This window comes from Trachypithecus francoisi, unplaced genomic scaffold (assembly GCF_009764315.1).
Source record: "Trachypithecus francoisi isolate TF-2019V2 unplaced genomic scaffold, Tfra_2.0 Lachesis_group1, whole genome shotgun sequence".
Lineage (NCBI taxonomy): Eukaryota > Metazoa > Chordata > Mammalia > Primates > Cercopithecidae > Trachypithecus > Trachypithecus francoisi.
This window is the reverse complement of record NW_022681454.1, coordinates 8394329-8417999: the sequence shown is the minus strand read 5'-3', so window position 1 is coordinate 8417999 and position 23671 is coordinate 8394329. Positions and strand designations below refer to the sequence as shown.

The following is a 23671-nucleotide window of genomic DNA, read 5'->3' as shown; positions in this document are numbered from 1 at the left end:
CTGCCTACCATGTTATCACTGCCCTAAACACAAATAAGATCTGCTGATAACAAAATTGTTCGCCAATCCTCAGAATCACCTTGTCCTATTTTCCTGAGATGTATCAACTGTATTTAGAATAAAATTTATCTTGTTCCTGCAGAGGTAAACTAACATCAGCTTTACCTTCCAAGACACAAGAATGTAAGGAGATAATATGCCTCTGTCCAGAGAGAATGTATTCACAGGTTGTTTCCATCTAAGGTCTATGGTCTGTCAAAGAAAGGGATGATTACCAATTCATGTAAATGGGCGATGTTGTGTTTTCCTACGTACTAAAATTAGTCATATAAGACTTTAATAACTATATTAATCAGGAAATTCAAACTTAGTCATCCTTTTCTAGATAAGGGGAACTCTTGTTCCACAGAAACTCAGTGCATGCTGTTTTTCATAAAGAAAAACTTACAACTCATGTATGTATGTCTTCCCTAAAGTTGAAAGCTTTTTTTCTTTTTAGATTTTTTTTTTTTTTTTTTTTTTTCTGAAGGGAGGCACTCCCAGCAAAAAGAAGCAAGTAGATTTGCAGTGACTTTTCTTCGCAAAATAGTACTGGATAATAAGATCAATGATGATAATAAACTGCCCAAAATAATATTACTGCCAAGATATCAGAAAAGTGTCCCTATTAGACTTGCTACATCTTAAAACACTAAATTAGAACACAGTAGCACTGGTGGTTTTTGTTTGTTTTGTATCTTCAATCCTCAGCCCAAAGACTGGCACATAATAGGTACTCCATTAATATTTACTGAATAAGTAAATAAAAATAAGCACCTGTGTTTGGACTATCATTGGTCCAATCCAAAATCAAAGACTTCATAATCTCTCCAAGGAGAACACTTTCGTGATACTAATTCACTGGTGTACAAACACTATTGTCAGAGCAAAACCATAAGCTAACACAAAATAGGCAATCAGGACATTTAAGGAGCATAATAAAAATAGATTATATTAATGTAAGCATAAATCAAATAGCAAAGCAGTTTAAGTTTTAAGAAAAATAGGTTTTTTTATTCAATAAAAAGAGAGAGAAAAATGTAGACAACGAAAGAAACTAAACACTAGGAAGAATACAGAATTTCTATCTCTCAAGGTCTTTAAGAATAAGTAAGACATCACCTATTTCATAGAACTTAGGGTTAGTTTTGCAACAAGACAAAGTTCACCTAGATAGCATATACTAGCTCTACAGTTCCTTGGTTATGGCATATGAAACAAAATATACAACTAAGCCAAACCGGCAAATGAAGAAGCTGAAAGTGCCACTTCTTAGGAGAGGAATAACAATTTGAGGCTATCATGAATTTACGTAAGACAAACATTTCAAAAATTTATCCTAGTGCCTAACAAACTTTCCTTAAAAGATCTTTTCTTTCAAATTAAAAACAGTAGCTTTATTAATGCACAACCCATTTCAAATTTGAAACACAACTCTAAACCATACCTTGTGGAATGGAAAGCCATAATTGTAATGTGGAATGAGACCAACTGAAATCAATATCAGAAATGTGAAGTAAGTAAATACTTTTTTTCCTGGGGGTAGTATAAAACGTATGAAATTACAGTAGTAAGAAGTTATTAATTTGAAATTATAAAGTGGAATGGAGGACTTCAAAATATTCAAAGATTTTTCAAAGAATTCTGAAAGCAAAGAAAACCATACTGTGCTCTGGAAAAACTTACCTTTTAGAAAAACAGCATTTCATTTGCACAGCTGCTTGCCCATGTTGTACTGCAAAGAAACAGCAATATGGATCCTACCAAGCCTAGCACTGATTAAAGCTGCATTTTTGGATTCACAGGTATTCACTGATTGGCTTCTACACAAACATTCATTATTCAATAGCTAATCCAACTTAATCATTAAACCCGAACCAGGTGAGAACAGGAACTGTCAAGTTACTTATACAATAGAACATTCTGTCAAGGAGATTTATGAACATTTCAACAATCACTGGGCAAAAAATCACTAGTAGCAGAATGTTATCGTCAAGTCAGAGGAATTAACTAGTAGGCACTCCGAACTGCTTGCTAAAATGAAAGAATAAAGGAATGTTCGTTCAGTGGGGAGAAATGACTTTTCAAATCGACTTTTTTTTTTTTTTTCAAATAAAATGACTGCTGTTTAAAACACTTATTTGTGGATTTGACCCAACTGCTCATGTTCCAAATGGGTCACTGTCCCTAACCACTGGGATCCTCACCATGGGGGCAGAGGTGAGGCAGCTGTGTGTGACTATCCCAGCACAGGCATCAGGGACTATGTGTCTATGATCCTATCTCCAATGGGATTTTCAGAGTTTTCTATCACTTGGTGTCACAAAAAAATGTAGCTCTTCAATTATGTTTAAAATTTCTTTTCTCCAACCTTATTTTCTGCTTACAGTGGAGAGTTTATGAGATATGCAAAATACAAGGAGGAAAATAAAATCAGTCCATAGTAACATCACCTAGAAAGAAACTCTTTCATCACTGTAATATATTCTTTTCCATTTTATGCATATAACTTGACCCTGTGCGGCCATGGGTTCCCCAACCACAGATGGAAAATATTTTTTAAAAAGGATGGTTGCACCTGTACTGAACATGTGTAGATTTTTTTCTTGTTACTATTCTCTAACCAAAACAGCATAACAACTATTCACGAAGTACATACATTGTATTGGGTTTTATAAGTAATCCAGAGAAATAAACAGGAGGATGTCTGTAGGTTATACACAAATACTACACCTTTTTATCAGCGACCTGAGCATCCACAGAGTTTGGTATCCACAGGCAGTCCTGACACCAATCCCCTGAGGATGCCAAGGGATGACCGTATGGCCCTCACATAAGCAAACCATATGACATGTAATTTCTATATTTTACTTACTATACTCAACAACGTAATGAGTACATCCACTTGAAGTTACAAATTCTTCTAAAAAATTACCTTTAATGGCTACATAACATTTCATTGTTTAAATTTACCATAATTTGGCCAGGCACGGTGGCTCACGCCTGTAATCCCAGCACTTTGGGAGGCCAAGGCTGGTGGATCACCTGAGGCCAGGAGTTCAAGACCAGGCTGACCAACATGGTGAAACCCTGTCTCTACTAAAAAACACAAAAATTAGCCGGGCATGGTGGTGGGTGCCTGTACCGTCAGCTACTTGGGAGGCTGAAGCAGGACAGCTGCTGGAACCCAGGAGATGGAGGTGGCAGTGAGCTGAGATGGCACCATTACACTCCAGCCCAGGCCAACAACAGCAAGACTCTGTCTCAAAAAAAATAAAATACAATAAAAATTTTACCATAATTTAACAGCTTCTCTGTTGTTGGACACCTAGTTTGTTTCTTCTAATTTTTTATAAGGACAAATTATGCTGTAATGAACATCTTTTTGCCAAACTATACCAGAGTATTTTTGTACACTAAACCTTTGTCTGATTTTGTCATTCCTTAACATAACAGCTTTAAAAAGGAGTTACAAAGTTAAAAGTTAGGAGCATCTCTGAAAACATAGCCACATTTTTGCTACATGGTTTCTCATTCTGTTTGCCTCACAGCACCCCTCCCAGCCTCCTAGGCAGGCAGGCCACACTCTGGGACCATTGCTGCCAACTCCCTCTCACTGTCTGTCAGAATGACTGCATTTTAAAACAGTGAACAGCATGATTATTCCAATGCAATTAAACCCAATTATTTAACTCGTTAGTAATTATTAATATCTTCTCTACACGAGGGAAAATAAGACCTCAGTTTCCTCATCTGGAAAATGAGGGGAGTCACACTACATGACCTCTCAGGCTATTCTGCGTTCTAACATTCTATGATTCTTATCTTCTGCTGTGGAGACACCGAGTTTAGGTTCACAAGACACTAACAGAAGAATATAATGTAACCTATTCACTTAAAGCTGTTCAGATGTTATTTAATCTTGCTTCTCTGGAAGCAGTTCATGAACAATAATTCTGCAAATTGGAAATACTTAAATACAATTGCCATGCTGTTTTATAAAAAGAAAGATAACATTTACTTCTGGTATTTAAATACACAACCCAGTTTTTGATTCTCAATTCAGGCTCCATAAAACTAGATTCCACAGCTGGAAATTCTGATTCAAACTTGTAACTTCACAGAAAACCAGATGCTACATTAAATTAAGGTTTCCTAGAGAAGTATAGCATTTTAAAAGGCAACTGAAAATCTGTATTAGATTTTCTCAGAAAAACAGAAACCTCCAGGATACTCCTAAGCATTAAGAACCTGCACATTATCAGAAAGATGAAGCTGTCAATCTGCAGTTAATATGTCTAAACAGCATAGAACATACTCATTCGATGTACACACAAAGACTTCTATGAGGTGTAATATACCTAAAAGTATCTGCCAGATACCTCGAAAGCACTATAGGCCAAAGGGAAACAAACAACAGCACTATTTTTTTAATCTTGTGAAAATTACATTAGTATAAAATGTACCAAAAACACCCTAACATTGTTTTAGTAAAGAATTTGAGTGGAACCTTACTACTTGAAAAACAGTAAAAACTACCTAAAACAATGTAATTGGGAAAACAGAGAAAAAGAATTTAGGGAAATTGGCAGTGTTACTAAGTTAGCAAGAAGCTAGGAGTCAATAAAAACTTTACTTGTAAAAGAATATTTCTGTTCTTGAAAATTAACTTCATGGCATAAAAGACTACTCAAGGATAAAACTTTCCCTTTTATATCTTTTCAAATGAAACTGAAAAGGTTCACAGGTTTGGAGTCAAATTTTACATAAAAAGTTTTTCCCAGTATTCATTATCAGTGAAAAAAAAATTTATTGAGTTATTACTAGATGCCTTGAGTTGAGGAAATTGTGTTGAAGAAAACACACACACACACACACACACACACAGCTCTTTGCCCTGTTGTAGCTTTCAGCAGCAGTCCACACAGTGGAGGGATGGGCATCCCTGGAAGTGGAGGCTGAATTGCTAAGGTGCGTGGGGCACACGTAATTTTAAGGGAACTGATGTCTAGATCCCCAACCTTCATCTGTCTTCTTCCTACGCAGCTCTGCATGAGAACCTGCCATAACCCACATTTCATCGGCTCTACTTTCCCACATGCCCGATGCAATCTCCTTCTCCTACTTCAGAACACAGAGTTCTCACCAAACCCGCCCCCACTATGCTGCACCATCCCAGATATAAAAACCTCAAACATAACAACGCTCAGAAATCTTGGGGAAGCTGAGAACGTGAATGACTCTAATGACTGGACAACAGAGCCTCTCACAAGTCAAAGGCTCCCAATTTTTTTCCATCCAACAAAATTAATAGAGAATCTAACTGAGTTGTCGTCTGACAGGTCACTAAAAAAAGTTAATGCAGTTTTGGCATGTAATTCAGAGGAAGTTCCAAGAAGTGACTGTAGTGGCAGTGCCCTAACAAAAGCTCCCTTCTTATCTCCTTGTTTATGTAAACGAGGGTTCTCAGCTCTTACGTCTCTAAGAAATGAAAGCTAAGAATGAAATTGATATTAAACCTTGTCATATTCTTTAAAAAAGTGATATTCGTCTACTTGCACTCAACCTAGGTAGCAAAAACTAAACCCATGCAACACCTTGAGATGCTCTACTGATAAAATAGTGTATTTTTACTGTTGTCGTTTAATCCACATACACTAGTAATAATTACAAAGGTAACTCAACACAGAACAACGCAACATACAACACTTAGAGACTTTCGGTCATTATTGGAAATTTTTTTGAAAATTAAATTTCAATTTGCATATCTATTTCTGTGGCACAAAAATATGATAAAATGATCAATAAAATATTTCTGGGTGATGGGAGCACCAAAATCTCAGAAATCACCACTAAAGAACTTATCCATGTAACCAAAAACAATCTGTTCCCCAAAAATTACTTTAATAAAAATTAAGAAAACATTTCCAAGCATAAACTGGGATAGGACAATATGTGGGGAAAATGAAATGGAAATGTGAGTTCAAGGAGAAAAAGGTTGTAAAACTGACGACTGTAAAGTTTTTTTAAGAATTTTTTTTCAACAAATGATGGTGGATATCAAATATGGTATTCAGATTCCATGAGATACATTTAAAAGAGTGGAACTTTTTAGTTCCGCTTAAAATGTCAAGTTTTATAGCGCACTGAAAATTATATCTTTTGCAATTATTTAAACTTACAATGAAGAATTACAGATGTCAGATTGATAGATATATATGAGAGGTTACTCAGGTTTTTTTCAAAATTCTTTTAGGGAATATACATGAATAAAAATGTGTAAAGGTCACTGACTTACACACCTGGTAGGAAGAAAAACACTAAACAAATATTTACAAATAAAATTCTATGAAGCAAAAACATAAGCATACCATGAGAGCTCTCTGAAACAGAGGAACAGCATATGTAAAGGCTGTGAGGTGGAGGAGAACATGAAATGTTCAACAAATCAAGCTGGATCATGCCATGCTTTCTAATCTATAGTAGATATTACTTATTTTTTTTTTCTAAAGAGATGCCTGGAAGGAAATGTTTTAATCTGGAAAATGATCTACTCAGATTTACTTCTTATATATTTATTATTTCTCAGAAAAAAAAAATCTGTTATCAGTGAAAACAGCGCATTCATTCATTCATTCATTCATCCATCAAATATTAACTGAATATCTGTTCTGTGCCAGACTCTATGAGGCACTCAGGATACAGGAGTACACAGACAATAAAGCTCTGATATCACTCGAAACTCAGCAAGAAGTATTTACTTTCAGAGAAGGAAAAGTGAAGTTAAATGGGAGACTAAGAGAAAATATTTGTAAATTATACACATGACAAAGGACTTGTTGTTCAGAACGTACAAAGTACTCTCAAACTCAAAACTAAGAAAACAAAAAACTAAATTAAAAATGAGTTTTAAAATACTAACAATACCAAGTGCTGGTGAGAATGTGGAATAACTGGAATTCTCATACATTGTTGTTGGGAGCACAAAATTGTACAGCCACGATAGAAAATAAACAGCAGTTTAAAAAAAATAGTAGCCTTATTGAGCTCTAATTCACATAGCAAACAATTCATCCATGTAAATTGTGCAATTCCATGGTTTTTAGTATATTCGAAAGTTGTGCAATCATATCTCCCCAATCCATTTTAGAACATTTTCATCACCCCCAAAATCCCATACCCATTAGTGGTCACTCCCCATTTCCCCCAACATCCGCAATTCTGGGCAACCGATTTACTTTCTGACTCTATGGATTTGCCTGCTCTGGACATTTCACATACAGTGATTCCTTCACTTATGGTGGGGTTATGTCCCAATAAATCCATCATAAATTGAAAATATGGGAAGACAAATATGCATTTAATACACCTAACCTACCAAACATCACAGTTTAGCCTCGCCTACCTTAAGTGTGCTCAGTACACTTATTGAAGTATTTACCTACAGTTGGACAAAATCATATTCAAAGAATGCTGGCAACACAGTACACTGTAAAGTATGGGTTGTTTACCCTCATAATTGCATGGTTGACTGAGAGCTGCTGCCCAGCATCAAAAGGGAGTGACATACTGCACATCGCTAGCCTGGGAAAAAATCAAAATCCAAAACTCGAAGTATGGGCTGGGGGCGGTGGCTCATGCCTATAATTCCAGCACTCTGGCAGGCCAAGGCAGGCGAATCACTTGAGGCCACGTGTTCGATACCAGCCTGGCCAACATGGCAAAACCCCATCTCTGCTTAAAAACAAACAAACAAACAAAAAAAAATCAGCCAGGCATGGTGGTACACATCTGTAATCCCAGCTACTCAGGAGGCTAAGGCATGACAATCGCTTGAACCTGGGAGGTGGAGGTTGCAGTGAGCTGACATCAAGCACTGCACTCCAGCCTGGGTGACAGAGACTCTGTCTCAAAAAACAAAAACAAAAAATCAAGTATGGTTTCTACTGAATGCTTATCACTTTTACAGCACTGTGAAAGTTGAAAAATCATGTCCTGAACCTTAATAAGTTGGAGACTATGTGTAAATGGAATTATGCAATAGGTGGCCCTTTGTTCCTGTTTTTTTTTTTTTAACTTAGCATATTTTCAAGGTTTATCCATATTGTAGCAGGTATCAGTACTTCATTTTTTATTGCCAAATAATATTCCATTGTATGGATATACATTTTATTTATCCATTCATTAGCTGATGAGCACTCAGATTGTTTTCACTATTTGATTATTATGAATGATGCTGCTATGAACATTTGTGTAAGGCAGTTTCTTATACCATTAAACATACACTCACCTAGGAATCTTACCCCTAGGTATTTGCCCTAGAGAAATGAAAATGTATGCTCATGCAAAAACCTGCACACAAACATTTGTAGCAGTTCTATTCCTAATTGCCAAAAACTAGATACAACCCAAATGTCCTTCAACAGGTGATAGATAATTGTAGTACCTCCATATAACGGATAGTACTTAGTAATAAAGAAGGAACTATTGATAAACACACATCTAGAATCAACCTTAAAAGCATTATGCTGACTAAAAGAAGTCAGTTTCAAAGGGTATATACGATCCCATTTATACGATGTTATTGAAAAGACAAAATTATAGCAATGGAGAACAGTTTGTGGGTTCAGGGGAGTGGCGGTGACTACAAAAGGACAGCATGGGAGTTTCTGAAGGCAGATGGAACTGTTCTGCATCCTAATTGTGAAATGGTTATATAAAACACACATACACACACAGGGAGAGAGTACAGGACCCCCAGTGGATGCCTGAAACCAAAGATAGCATTGAACTCTATAGATACTATGTTTTTTCTATACATACATACCTACGATAAAGTTTAATTTACAAATTAGGTACAGTTAGAGAATAAATGCAATAATAATAAAACAGAAGAATTCTCGCAAGTTATATGAATGTGGTCTCCTTCTCTCCAAGTATCTTATTGTACTGTACTCACCTTTCTTTCTGTGATGAAGTGAGAGGATAAAATTCAAACCACAGCTGACCACGAGTAACTGAAACTGTGGAAAATTAAACTATGGATAAGGTGGGGGATGGGACTATTGTACATAAAATGCTAAAATTCATAGAACTGTATTAGCAAAAAGGTCAAGCTTACTGTATGTTAATACAAATAACACTTAAATTTTAAAAAAGCAGCTCTTCCTAAGCCTGTGCTCAGCAAGGAGAAGGCCATGTTCGGTTGGAGCGCCAAGATCGTGAAGCCCAGTGGCGAGAAGCCAGATGAGTTCCAAAGAATGCTGGCAACACAGTACACTGTGTTGCTTGCGATGTGCAGTATGACACTCCCTCTTGATGCTCGACAGCAGCTCTCAGTCAGCCATGCAATTATGAGGGTAAACAACCCACACTTCACAGTGTACTGTTAAGAGTCCGGCATCTCCCAGGCTCTTCTGGAGCTGGAAATGAACTCGGACCTCAAGGCTCAGCTCACAGAGCTGAATATTATATAGGCAGCCAAGGAAATTGAAGTTGGTGGTGGTCAGAAAGCTATCATAATCTTTGTTCCCATTCCTCAACTGAAATCGTTTCAGAAAATCCAAGTCCGGCTAGCATGCAAGCTGGAGAAAAAGTTCAGTGGAAAGCATATCGTCTTTATCACTCAGAGGAGAATTCTGCCTAAGCCAATTCGAAAGAGCCACACAAAAAATAAGCAAAAGCATCCCAGGAGCGTTCTCTTGACAGCCGTGCACGACGCAATCCTTGAGGACTTGATCTTCCCAAGTGAAATTGTGGGCAAGAGAATCCACATGAAACTGGATGGCAGCCAGCTCAAAAAGATTCGTTTGGACAAAGCCCAGCAGAACAACATGGAACACAGGTTGAAACTTTTTCTGGTGTCTCTAAGAAGCTCACAGGCAAGGATGTTAATTTTGAATTCCCAGAGTTTCAATTGTAAACAAAAATGACTAAATAAAATATATTCACAGTATTCACAGTAAAAAAAAAAAAAAAAAAAAAAAAGTTACAAAGCGGCAGCTAGCTAGAAAAATATACAAGTCTCCTAGTCCCTTATGTTCTAGCCTGGAAAGGAAGCATTCCATATTTACTGCATGCTTACCACTGATCGGTCACCATGCCACAGAGGCAACCTCAGAACAAATGACCTTAGCTATTATCCTAACACAAAAGTAAAAGGCATTCTGAGTCCAAATATAGGATGTTTTTAACTTCAATACTAGCTAGCTTTCTATCAGTGCTCAGGAGAATTATTAATCACCACTAAATAAAATGCATCATGGCTGACACTCCCCCTAGTGCACAGGACACTGAAGTGCCCATGTGAAAAGCATCTGCTTTTAGGACTTCAACTTAGGGCTCATATCTGAAACCACCGTTATTTTGTTTTTGTTTTTGTCTGTTCGTGGTGTCTTAAGTATGTCATATGTGGACCTCACCATATCTCCCAGTTTTGCTTCTCTAGAATACAACAACCTATCTCTGAACTGTCACTTCTTGCCTCCCATTTATGGCACATATCCTGTATTTCACTTGACAGCATCCCAAAAGTTCGGTGAAAATCTTGTTTTTTGTGTGTGTTGCACAAAGATTATATAAAAACATATATATATGAAGTTTGTTACTTGGAGACCAGGAGTGCCAGATTCTAAAATGTCAGGATTATTTTGAAGTTAACAAGAAGGAACTACTGTGTAACAACAAAAAAAATTTTTTTCTTCAAGTTTTAAGTTCTGGGGTACATGTGCAGGATGTGCAGGCCTGTTACATAGGTAAACGTGTGCCATGGTGGTTTGCTGCACAGATCATCCCATCACCTAGGAGTTAAGCCCAGTATCCATTAGCTATTCTTCCTGACGCTCTCCCTCCCACCAGTCCCCACTTCGACAGTCCGTAGTGAGTGTTGCTCCCCCACGTGTCCATGTGTTCTTATCATTCAGCTCCCACTTACAAATGAGAACAGGCAATGTTTGGTTTTCTGTTTTTGTGTCAGTTTGCTGAGAATAATGGCTTCCAACTCCATCCATGTCCCTGCAAAGGACATGATCGTGTTCCTTTTTATGGTTGCATAGTATTCCATGGTGTATATGTACCACATTTTCCTTATCTAGTCTATCATTGATGGGCATTTAGGTTGATTCCATGTCTTTGCTATTGTGAATAGTGCTGCAATGAATGTATGCATGCATGTATCTTTATAACAGAATGATTTATATTTCTTTGGGTAGATACCCACTAATGGGATCGCTGCATCAAATGGTATTTCTGCCTCTAGTTCTTTGAGGATTGGCACACCATCTTCCACAATGGTTGAAGTAATTTACACTCCCACCAACAGTGTAAAAGCATTCATTTTTCTCCACAACCTCGTCAACATCTGTTGTTTTTTGGCTTTTTAGTAATTGCCATTCTAACTGGCATGAGATGGTATCTCACTGTGGTTTTGATTTGCATTTCTCTAATGATCAGTGATGTTGAGCTTTTTTTCATATGTTTGTTGGCTGCATGTGTATCTTCTTTTGAGAAGTGTCTGTTTATTCCTTTGCCCACTTTTTAAAGGGTTTTTTTTTCTTATAAATTTGTTTAAGTTCCTTGTGGATTCTGGATATAAGACCCTTGTCGAATGGATAGATTACGAAAATTTTCACCCATTCTGTAGGTTGTCTCGTAACAAAAATTTAACTTGGAATCAAAAGACCCTTATTTAAATGATCATGGGTTTTGGTTACAATCCAGCCATATTTTAGACAAATAATAAACAATAAGTACAATCAATATGTTAAAATCAAGAGTAAGTATGTTAACAAAGTATGGTAAGTGGTGATAAGTGTTACGGGACAAAAAGCAAAAGTAAAGCAAGGTAAGGGAAATCTAGGAAGCATGTAGGGAAAAAGTGAATTCTAATTTTCAACAAGGTGGTCAGGATGAACTTATTGAAAAGATGACATACAAGAAAATGTTTGGAGGAGAAGTAAAAGTTATGCAGACAGATATCTCCAGGCAGATATTTGAGGAAAAACATTCCAAGTAGAGGAAACAGTAAGTACAAAGGCCCTAAGACAGGTGTGTATCAAGCATGTGTGATGAACAGCAAGGAAATTGTCTATTAGATCCTCAGGTAACAGAAATAATGTCAGGCAGGAAGACATCTATAGATGTTTCTAAGTGTAGGGTTTCAAAGAGGTCTGACCTGGAAATATAAATCTGGGAGTTACTGGACTACAGAGAATATTTAGAGCTAGGGGACTGCAGGAAATCACCACGCATCATTTTATGAGCATTTTATAATGGGTGCCTACTATGTGTCAACTGTGTGCCAAAGAGAGAGACAGAAAGAGAAACTCAGCTTCACAAAATACTCTGCTAGTTTAACTTTAGTTTAACCAAAGCAATGGAGGAAGGCAGGAAGAGAAACACAGATCATCCCCATAGTTTTTTTTTTAAAAAAAAAAGAAAGTTAGGAAAAACAGATTATGTGTAAAATATAAGTAATCTTAAATCTGGGTCTTAATCTAGATAATTAACTTGCAGGCACCTGATAAATGTCTCAGATCCTCCTTGTCAAGTCATTCACTAACATTATTTTCATCAATCTGTCCATCAAGAAATCCGTGACATGCAATTATTAAAAAGTCAGAAAACAATAGATGCTGGAGAGGCTGTGGAGAAACAGGAACATTTTTACACTGCTGGTGGGAGTGTAAATTAGTTCAACCACTGTGGGATACAGTGTGGAGATTCCTCAAGGATCTAGAACCAGAAATAGCATTTGACCCAGCAATCTCATTACTGGGTGTATACCCAAAGGGTTATAAATTATTCTACAATAAAGACACATGCACATGTATGTTTATTGCAGCACTATTTACAATAGCAAAGGCATGGAACCAACCCAAATGCCCAGGATAGACTGGATAAAGCAAATGTGGCATATATACACCATGGAATACTATGCAGACATAAAAAACAATGAGATCATGTCCTTTGCAGGGACATGGAAGAAACTGGAAGCCATTATCTTCAGCAAACTAACAAAGAAACAGAAAACAAATACCACAGGTTCTCACTCATAAGTGGGAGTTGAACAAGGAGAACACATGGACACAGGGAGGGGAACAACACACACTGGAGCCTGTTGTGGGGTGGGGGACAAGCGGGAGGGAGAGTATTAGGACAAATACCTAATGCGGCCGGGCATGGTGGCTCAAGCCTGTAATCCCAGCACTTAGGGAGGCCGAGATGGGCGGATCACAAGGTCAGGAGATCGAGACCATCCTGGCTAACACGGTGAAATCCCGTCTCTACTAAAAAATACAAAAAAAAAAAAAAAAAATACCTAATGCATGCAGGGCTTAAAACCTATATGACGGGTTGACAGGTGCAGCAAACCACCGTGGCACATGTATACCTATAAAACAAACCTGCACATTCTGCACATGTATCCTAGAACTTAAAGTAAAATTTAAAAAATTTAAAACAAGAAATCCATGCCATGGCTTGTATGTGGGTTGGAAGATGAATCAAAGGTACAATGCATTCTGACAGTTTCAAAAAGGAATGTAGCTTGTCCAGACTATGCTAATGTGGACCCTCACAGTTCCTTGTGCCAGCAATACTTTATCAAGGACTTCATACGACAGCTATGTTTTGTTCTATGAAACTGAATGTTTGATTTTTATCATAATCATTCCTAAAAACAGTGATTTCATCTCTAATATATGAGTTGAATATTAATCGTAAAAGAAATCTCAGGGAGGACAGCATAATTTTGATGCAATTCTAGTAGCAATTCCTGAATAGCCTTTGCTTCAACAGTTTGGAATATGTATTGTTTAGGTACCCAAGGCAGCCTAGAAATATCTATTTGAATCTATATGGTAGGGAGATCAATAGTCCTTCTAAACCTGGGTGATGGGATATTTGTATACTAGGGCAGCTATAAACTGAAAAATCTTAAATATGGGGCTGAAAATATGTACAATCACCAAACAACACTCATGATTTGTGTGTGTGTGTGTGTGTGTGTGTGTGTGCACCCCTAGGTTAAGGTCCTCTTTTTTTTTTTTTTTTTTTTTTTTTGAGGCGGAGTCTCGCTCTGTCGCCCGGACTGGAGTGCAGTGGCCGGATCTCAGCTCACTGCAAGCTCCGCCTCCCGGGTTTATGCCATTCTCCTGCCTCAGCCTCCTGAGTAGCTGGGACTACAGGCGCCCGCCACCTCGCCCGGCTAGTTTTTGTATTTTTAGTAGAGATGGGGTTTCACCGTGTTAGCCAGGATGGTCTCGATCTCCTGACCTCGTGATCCGCCCGTCTCGGCCTCCCAAAGTGCTGGGATTACAGGCTTGAGCCACCGCGCCCGGCCAAGGTCCTCTTAAACATAAACTAATTCTAGTTAGCTTTCCAAAGCAGAAGGAGAGAAGATTTGAAAAATACTAAGGTAATACATGAAGGATGGGTTAAAGTTCAGGTTTTATCAACCTAAGCCCTATTGACATTTTGGACTGGATAATTCTTTGTTTGGGGGTGGAGGCGAGGGTGTTTGTGGGAGAACTGTACATTGCAGAATATTTAGCAGCATCCCTGGCCTCTTTCTGCTAGATGCCAGTAGCAGCCCCCTAGGTGTAATAACCAAAAATGTCTCCAGATATTGGCAAATATCCCCTAGAAGCAAAATTGCAAGAGCCACTAGTTTAAATGATCAAAAGATGGGAAGGGCAAGGATATTGCTAGTCTCTGAAACAACTAAACCAGATATTTAAAACTCCTCTAGAACTCTCTTAACTCCTACTTGTTTTGTCTGCATTTTAGCCTTAATTTTCTCATTGCAGCTCAGCAATGAAAACTGGCCACCAAAAGCTCCTGAGCTTTGTTTGCTGAAATCCAGGCCTCTGGACTAAGAATAATTCTTTTTCCTAATTCAACTTTAAAAAACCTTAGGAAAGGGTTCTGATTGGCCTGATTTGAGTCTGGTTGCTACCTCTGGTCTGTGACCTCGAGGGTAGAAGATATTATGGAAACACAGCAGCTTGTACTGAAACCACTCGATTGAAGCCAGAGTGGGGGATCAGTTCCCAGGAAGAAGGAAGGTACTATTGTTGACAGAAGGGTGGTTTCGGGACCAAGGATAGGTATCTGCCACAATCATCTACTGCTGATTAACCAGCACATCATAGAGCAAACAGCCAGGACATTAACAGTCCTTTATAATACCAAACTAGATTAGCTTTTCTGCATTTGAGGCACGTTTGTGAGTCAGTACTCTGGGAAGCATGAGTTGGTAAGTAGCTAAGCAGATTACACAATATCTAAGCTTGAAGGTTTTTTCACCAACGTATCTTAAAGTGACTTTCTGGATGACACATTTAAGAAATCTACAAATGAAAACTGGGAATATTGTCACTAAATATTGCTCAAAGTTAGACATGGCAAAAAGCTGGCAGTTGGTATGTTTTGTGGGCTATTAATAAAATATACTTTTAACATGTGACTCTGCCTCAATCAACAGAAGACCATAATTGACCAACCATTGCTCAATTTGTGGGCTGACAGAAAACCAACTGTTTGTCTTGAAACTCCAACTGGGTTTGAGAATAAAATCCAGGAATATAATAATAATATACATATCAAACAGACATAAGGGCATTCCATTTAGAATTTAAAGAAGGAAGCAGTCTAAGCTGAAAAATTTTAAGACTTCCCAAAGAATGAGAGGAGACAGACACAGGAAATCCTTCCCTGATTGTCTCTTTAGGAAATCTCAGAAATTTGGTTCTATGTTAAGTAAAGAAGTACCTGTATTTTGAGAGTGGAGATTCAGATAGAGGATGGGCTCCTGTCTGGTCTGGATCTCAAATCTCAGCTTTGCCTAGGCAAGCCAGAGCTCATAGGGTTTCCCATTCATCTGGGATCTTCCAGTAGAAGTAGACTCAAGTGCCTGATTACAGTTTTATCCCAGAAGCAGCACCACTTCATCCAGCCAGGAGCCAATCATAATCAAACTACAGAGAAAAAGGTTTGAAGAAGGAAAGGAAAGTGTGGGGGATTTCAACCAACAGAGTTAGACTGCTTCGTGGAAGTCATCTTATGGTCATGGCTCTCACTGCTGTTCTTGGATCTTATGGTTGCTCTTAAGGGCCACATTCCCTGGTGAGCAACATAAAGGTATAGTGATATTTTCAAAGGTCATAAGTAGATTATTTAAATGTGACACATTGAAAACCTCTAAAATCAAGTTAGTAAAAATCACACTGCTACATCTTAAACAGATACCTGACAAAACAGCACGGCTGATGAAATTTTTAATGCTGAGTCAAAACCACCCCAGCACTCAATATTGACAGCAAAGCCAGAGGTCTGGGATATATATCTCCTTGCTATGGCGGTAATGAATTGCCAGTTGACTGTGATCAGGCAATCACAAACTTCTGTTTTTTTCTTATAAAGACCGATGTTCCATCACTGCTTTTATAAATGATGTGATTTCTTCCCCTTTTAACCTGAGGGCAGGGGTGTGATAAAGACACTGAAGACCTCAGTGGGGGTAAGGACATGCAATTATGTTAAGAGTCAGTACTGGAGAAAGAACTGTTGAGAGGGCACCTTCCATTGCAGGTGAGAATCCAGCCTAAAGGAGACGTGATCATCAACCACACACTTCAAAATCCACATGGCCAGGACTTGTATATTACGGCTTCACTGTATCAAGCGGCACCTTGAAAGTAGTAAGTATTCAATATTGTTGACTGACTCTTTCTGAAGGCTTCTTTATGAATCACAAAGAAAAAGATATAGTAGATATATGAATCAGAAAAATGTTTCTCAGTCTTCTCACAGCAGATGGAGAAAGCAGTTGCATAAAAATTGCCGTAAGTAAAGCTATCAACTTCTTAAGCACAGCAACAGATAGTGCAGCTTCCATGGAAAATGGATAAAATTTAATGGATAAATTTTATTCATGAATAAAATTCATTCTATCATTGGTCTCATTAAAAAAATTTAAAGTGAGAAATTTTAAAAAGTTCTATTGTTCAGTTATTTGGTTATGGCAAAAAAGAGAGTTATATGTTACTTAGATGTGATTTCTACTAACTTTTAAAAATCCTTCACTCCTACCTTTCAATACTAAGATCCCAAATGGATGATCCACTCTGTCCTCATTTGGTCAACAAGGAGCAAGTGCCTGTCACAAGCCAGGCACTGTGTTTTAAGCAGTAACACAATGGGATAGGATAACATCCATCTAGTCTTTGATCTGAAGGAGCTTACAATCCAGTGGAAGTGGCATAAACAGGTTAATCAACGAATCAACGAATATAAAATCCAAACCACCAAAGGAAGTACCCATACATTAGGTAATGACAGCAGGAACTAGGAGGGGGCTCTGGTCTGTGGAAAAAAAAAAAAGAGAAAGACTAGAGAATGCTTTCTTCGGATCAGATAAGGGGGTATATGAAAGAGGATTCAAAGGGTCTCTCAAGTTCCCAGATAGGAAGACTAATCTTTTGCCTTCTCTATGAAGATCCTAAGAAGCACACAATGGAGGCTAATTATAACAATAGTTCGATAAACTATTGTTTGGAATATAGTTTGGAAGGAGGGAAGGAAATCATATTATCCAAGTGTTTGCAAGTAAACGTCTCATGAAAACATTCAACATAAGGTACTTGTAATCCTCTTTAAGTTTCACTTTCTCCGTATAATTCTCAGAAAGTACATTCATGCAACCAAATAAAACTGCTTCTCTCCCCAATGACAAAGTCCTTAAAAGTTCCAAAGGCTAGTGAGACCTAAAAGAATAAAACTTATTAATATAACATACTAGGAATGGTTGTAAAATTTCTAGAAAAATTCATGGCTTAATATGCAATGATTACTTCTAATAATACCTCAAAACATTTATTTCCAGTGCTAATTGCAATGTGAATAACTGCGAATACTAAATAATGGAAAAAAAGGCTTTGACTACCACATAAGCAGTTCTAAAAATTGTGGTCATCTTTTGTTTGCCTTGTGTTTTAAGATAAACTTGAACAGCCAAGGTTCCCGGATAAAATTTAAATACTTTGAATTGGCTGTGGTGGTTCATGGTAATTAATTCTTACTCAAAGATTCATCAGATCATAAATTGACTTTATTAAGAGAAATGATTTGAAATGGACTTTGAATACTATACACTGTCTCTTATATTGGATACCAGTCTGATTAGTAAATGAAATAAAAATGTGTGCCCAGAAAAAACTATAAGACATTTGATAAAAGAGAGACAGACGTACTTTAGCAGTCTACACATATTTTTGGAGACATTAAGTGTACAAAGCAACTGGAAATTACCTATAGTTTTCTAAATTTAAGAAGAAAATAAATTATTTTTTCCTAGCACATAAAAAAGAGTTATAGTCAGCAGCAACATTTTAAAGGCTACTTAAAAAAATTACTACTCACTGGTAAAATCCCTTCCCCCACCCCATGCAGTCTTTTCTCCAGTGCAAATTATTGATTTGCAGACAAGAATAAGTATTCCGAAAACAGCATCTGATTACAGCATAAGCTATAGCTGATACAAAACCTTTTGTGATGAGAAAAGGCAGTTTCTCAAATCTAGAAGGCAAAACACCAAGTAGCAAAAATGAATCCTTTAAGAACTATCAAACCAAACAAAAAATAAAATTAGATATAAATTCAAGTTTTAGACTGTGGTCAATTGAGGTCTAGACAAAACCCTATGTTTGTTCACTGCCTAGTCTCCAGTCTGCTCCAAGTTTGAAAAGGTAATTGAACACAGTCTATAATTACTGGATTAGACACAGATGGGCTCTGTACATTTCAGGGGGAAAAAAGCACTGTTTTGATTCATTTTATGATTGCCTGTAAGGTCAGACTTTTCAAAATGTACTTTCATCTGTTAAATGGTTTCTCAAATTCCCTGGGGTATATCTTCAATAACTGTGATGTTTTAAGCAATTTGGGCCTATCAGATCCTGTCTTTGAATATAACTAGCTGCCCATTTTCTAGTATTATAAATGTGCATGTAGGTTAATTGCTACATCTCTTACATATTTTCTGAAGTTGCAGTTTTGGAGGAAAAAATTGAAAAATTATGCCTCTTTTCCAACAGGAATTGGCCATATTGATGATTTTCACATAAGAAAAAAATCTTTAGCTATATACAAAGTCCATGAAAAATATTTTCTAGCTGACTCAAGTAAAAACAGAAACAAGGAAACATCAACATGCTGCATTTAAGTTGTAAGCAAAGTAATCTTAGATAGATACTTGCAACCGAATAATTTATAAAACAATGCATTCTTGACTAAAGTGCTACGTATTTTTATTTAATAACTATAAATAAATAGGAAATATTTTGTCTGTGCTAACATTAAAACTATTTTCCAATTTAAAAAAAAAGAAAAACTCTAAACATAACATTCTGTATCACTTGCAGTAATAATGATGCTATTATATAGCAATATATTATAAATTCATAGGGAAAAATAGTATCTAACTTGGAGAATTCAGTATTTGGTCCCTTCAGTGTAGTGCCTATCTTATTTCCAAACATCCCATATTAAAACGATTTATGCAATAGCACTGACAATACAAAAAATTTGTATGAACATTTGTGGCATACTCAGTAACATCGATTACAATGCCACAGTCTTCTTTGCTTAGTATACTTTATCACAGAAAGTTGGTTCTTAGGCTGAGATTTGGTCACAGGAAGTCCCGACTGTATCAATCAAATAATCCTTTGGAAAATAGCTATAGAATTCCCAGGGCTGTTCCGAACCAGCGGTACTGGGGCTTATCAGTACATTCTTCCCCTTATTCCCACCGACATCATGACATCAGGTGCTCCTGTTTTTTCAAAATCTCCTTTCCAATTATAGCTTCATTTTCTATTCCCCAAATTTACTTCAGTTAGCTACTGTGATACTAAATAGAAACACCCCAACGTCAGAAAAATAATATGAAGACAGTGTAGAATAAAGAATAATCCCCAAAAGTTTGTATATTTTAGGAAGTTGGATTTTTGTTGGTGGTGTGTTTTCACACATAAGGAAAAGGGGAATTTATAGTCAAATAATTAAAACCTAAGTTGACATTCTTCATAAAGTCACACATGTATGCAGAAAGCTTTATAATTAAAACAAAAAAATTTATAACCATGTTCAAGAAAATCTAGCAATTTTACTAACACTCTTTACTAAATGCATAAACGTGATTTACTTATAACCTCTTCTTGTTATAAAACCAAGAGTTTCTAAACCACACAGATAATCCTGTGTTTTTAAAAACCACTAATTTCAAAAGAAGATAATATTTTACAGAGACAAATGTTCATTTCACTACCTACATGAATATAGCAATCACCATTCCCTTTATAAGTGTTTTTTAGTTTTTATTTTTTTTTGAGACAGTCTCGCTCTGTTGCCCAGGCTGGAGTGTAGGCGCGGTCTCGGCTCACTGCAACCTCCGCCTCCTGGGTTCAAGCAATTTTCCTGCCTCAGCTTCCCGAGTAGCTGGGATTACAGGCGCCTGCCACCATGCCTGGCTAATTTTTGTATTTTTAGTAGAGATGAGGTTTCACCGTGTTGGCCAGGCTGGTCTCAAACTCCTGACCTTGTGATCTGCCTGCCTTGGCCTCCCAAAATGCTGGGATTATAGGCATGAGCCACCACACCTGGCCCATAAGTGTTCTTATAAAATGTTGCAAATATAATGATCTCGCATGTGCTAAGGAAGTGGCTTTAAAACTTAAATATATTATAAATGTGTTACATCTTTACGCAAAATGAACAACTGCCCCAATTTATATTTCAGGTATATACGAATTTTCTTATAACAGTTTGTTAAACGTAAGACATACCTGTATTAAGTGACTAAAAGCACAGAGAACCATGTAAATGCTGTAGAAAATTATTAACAATTTCCATCCTTACTCTCCTTAGAGCTCATGTACAAAGCCAAGATAATATCAGAATAAGGCATTTGTATAGAAAACTATGACAGAACTTTGGCCTTGTTATTGTGCTGTTTAATTCTTTCTTCGAAAGAGTGTATATAAACTGAGTGCAACAAGCCAATCTAAATGGTAAAACCCCCAAGGAAGAAAATTTCTCTAAGTACATCTATTTGTGAATTTAAATGTGAGTTTCACAGGACTGGTTACCAAAAATTGTGCCTTAATGTAGATTATAAACACATCACTACTTAAGAAAACATAAGGGTTTAAAAAAAAAAAGATATACAAGCTATAAATTAACTCCTTCCTTCCTCTCTCCTTTCCTTTCTTCCTTAATTTCTTTAATTTCATTTCCAAAGTCACAGAAAACATATCTTACAAGATTATAAAATAATGAATTTGATATTAACTGCATCAACAACACCCAGTTCTAGCCCAGCTCTAGCTCACAACAGTTTACTTATACACACGTGTACTTTATGACATTAGCGCTCTAAATAAATTGGGAGCTTAAAATCATAAAACTGACTATAAGAAACAAAAGAAAGCCTGGAAAGATTTCTTCTTAGCCTGTCTCAAAAAAGGTCTTTCCCTTTTTAAACAATTTACATGATGTTTTATGGTCCTTTTAGAAGAGAATTATAGTAAATGGCACTCCAAGTGGGTTGTGTGAACCCACAAACCACTCTTCATAAAAACTGCTATAATTTTCTAGGACAGAGACAATAAAATATCATACATAAGCCAATGCAAAATCACGGTGTGACCACAGTAACAAACACATTATTTTCTTGAAAATTAAGCATGATAAAGCTGACAAAAAGATGACAAAGAGAAAAATCCTGACAGTTTACTCAATATACTTAACACACAAGCATTTACAGAATTTTCCTCCATTCCCTAAGTGACTTGAAATACAGGTGCTAATCTAGGACTCAAGTTTTTATACATAGTTCATCTATTTTTAATAAGAGATTAAGAAAATTATTAACTTCATCTGTAGCTCAAGGAACACTTTAAATAACCTAATCAATCTATCTAAAGCTGCTAACATTTTTGTTTCTAGTCAAATGTTAAGCTTTATGGAAAGTCCTAACGAAAATTTTCAGGAGATGCATTTCCCATTTCAGACCACTAGGGACCAATAGGTGCCATCCATTCCTGAGTCAGTTACTGAATAGTTAATAGAATTAACATGCTGCAAAAATAAGCATGTATTACCTTCTCCCTAACAGAACCAAATCATTAGCTGTAAAATAGCTGCGAAGAACCGAATGCTATATAGGCAAAAAAGGGAATGCTCAAATGAGATTTTAAAAGGACGAGTAGTTCAAATGGTGTAATTGTTGAATCATCATCTACTCTGGAAAACTTTCTACTTTCCCTTTCCCCATGGTAGAATTATTGAACAAGAAAACTGAAATACTAAAACCATGCTTTTCTAACTTAAAGGTGGACGAAACTGCAATACCACACTGATACAGAAAAATAAAGCCTGCCTAATACAATTCCCTGTAGCTGATCACAGCAGCTTATTGCTAAGTCAGGCATGATACTGAAATTAGGATTGGTGAGCCAAGCCAAAATATCTATAAAAGAATATCATTTATCTTATGATGCAGTAATAATAGTAAAACGAAACAGCATTTTCTACTTAAACCTGCTCATAATTACAAATTCCAGTTACAATGAATGATTTAAAATACTTGCAACATTCCTACACAGTAAAACATTGGAAGAGAATTGAAGTGAAATAAACATGAATCCCGGAAACAAGCTAACTGGTACAAACCTTAACAGATACATTTTATTGCTTTTCAGATTCTTACAGTAAAATGGTTGCTCGTAACAAATTATGCTGAAATTAAACAGTATTTTTGCATACAGCTCAAATAATCAACTCTTTCCCAATAGGGTGCTGTTAAAGAGCATCTCAAATTCCAGGAGAATATGGCAGTGATTTGATTAAATCTGTTAAGATGTCGTACACAGGTATTTGGTCTCCTTCCTTCCACACACAAAAAATATAGTAAGTACAATTCTAAAACAGTGAGCTAGAGAACAAAAGTTGAAGACATGAAATGTGTACTCATCAAATCCTTTCACATAAAAATGCACTTTAAATATTTTTGTTTCTATACAGACTTTAAGAAATAAGATACCTAAAAAGCTATACTATTAGATGTAAAGAACAAATAGCTAGTTTTAAGTAACGTGCTATTAAAAATGAATTCATTATTCTTGAAGTTAAAGTTTTGTATTATAAAATACGTCGTTGCATTTGTTCAGACAGTCTAGCTGGCCTTTGTTTGTGTTTACTGAAAACGCCTTCCATATACTTAAGGCCCCAAACCAAAGCTTCCCAAATGGAATCTGCAGAGAAAAAAAAAAACACTGATTCCAAAAAGAAGACTGTGCAAACAATACATAGTTCCAAGATAAATAAATCTACTCAAAGCAACAAAACTTCCTCCAGGTTAATCAAAGACTCCTGCCTAGTGAAATATATCTTTCAGAAAACATAAGATGTCCACATGTTGAGGACTTACAATCAAAATGATCTTTAGTATCTAAAAAAAATTCATCATTCCAAAAACAACATTGTAGAATTTATCTAGTCTTCCAAAAAGACTTGAACAATCTTTGAAGATGCAAAACATTTTCACCACATCCTATAAAATCCCACCTGA

General features: G+C 36.6%; 1 protein-coding gene and 1 pseudogene across 4 annotated transcripts in view; one reads left to right on the top strand and one right to left on the bottom strand.

Moving 5' to 3' along the window:
* STX18 (syntaxin 18) overlaps positions 1-23671 on the bottom strand; it is a 124598-nt gene that overhangs the window by 79392 nt on the left and 21535 nt on the right. Inside the window, exon 1 of one of the 4 annotated variants that reach the window (XM_033213725.1) lies at positions 1726-1745. The exons of the other annotated variants lie outside the window; for them this stretch is intronic. The gene's annotated coding sequence lies outside the window, so the exon portion shown is untranslated. Of the gene's footprint in view, positions 1-1725; positions 1746-23671 lie in introns of those variants that run through there. 4 annotated transcript variants of the gene reach the window in all.
* Positions 9225-9970, top strand: LOC117085126 (annotated as a pseudogene).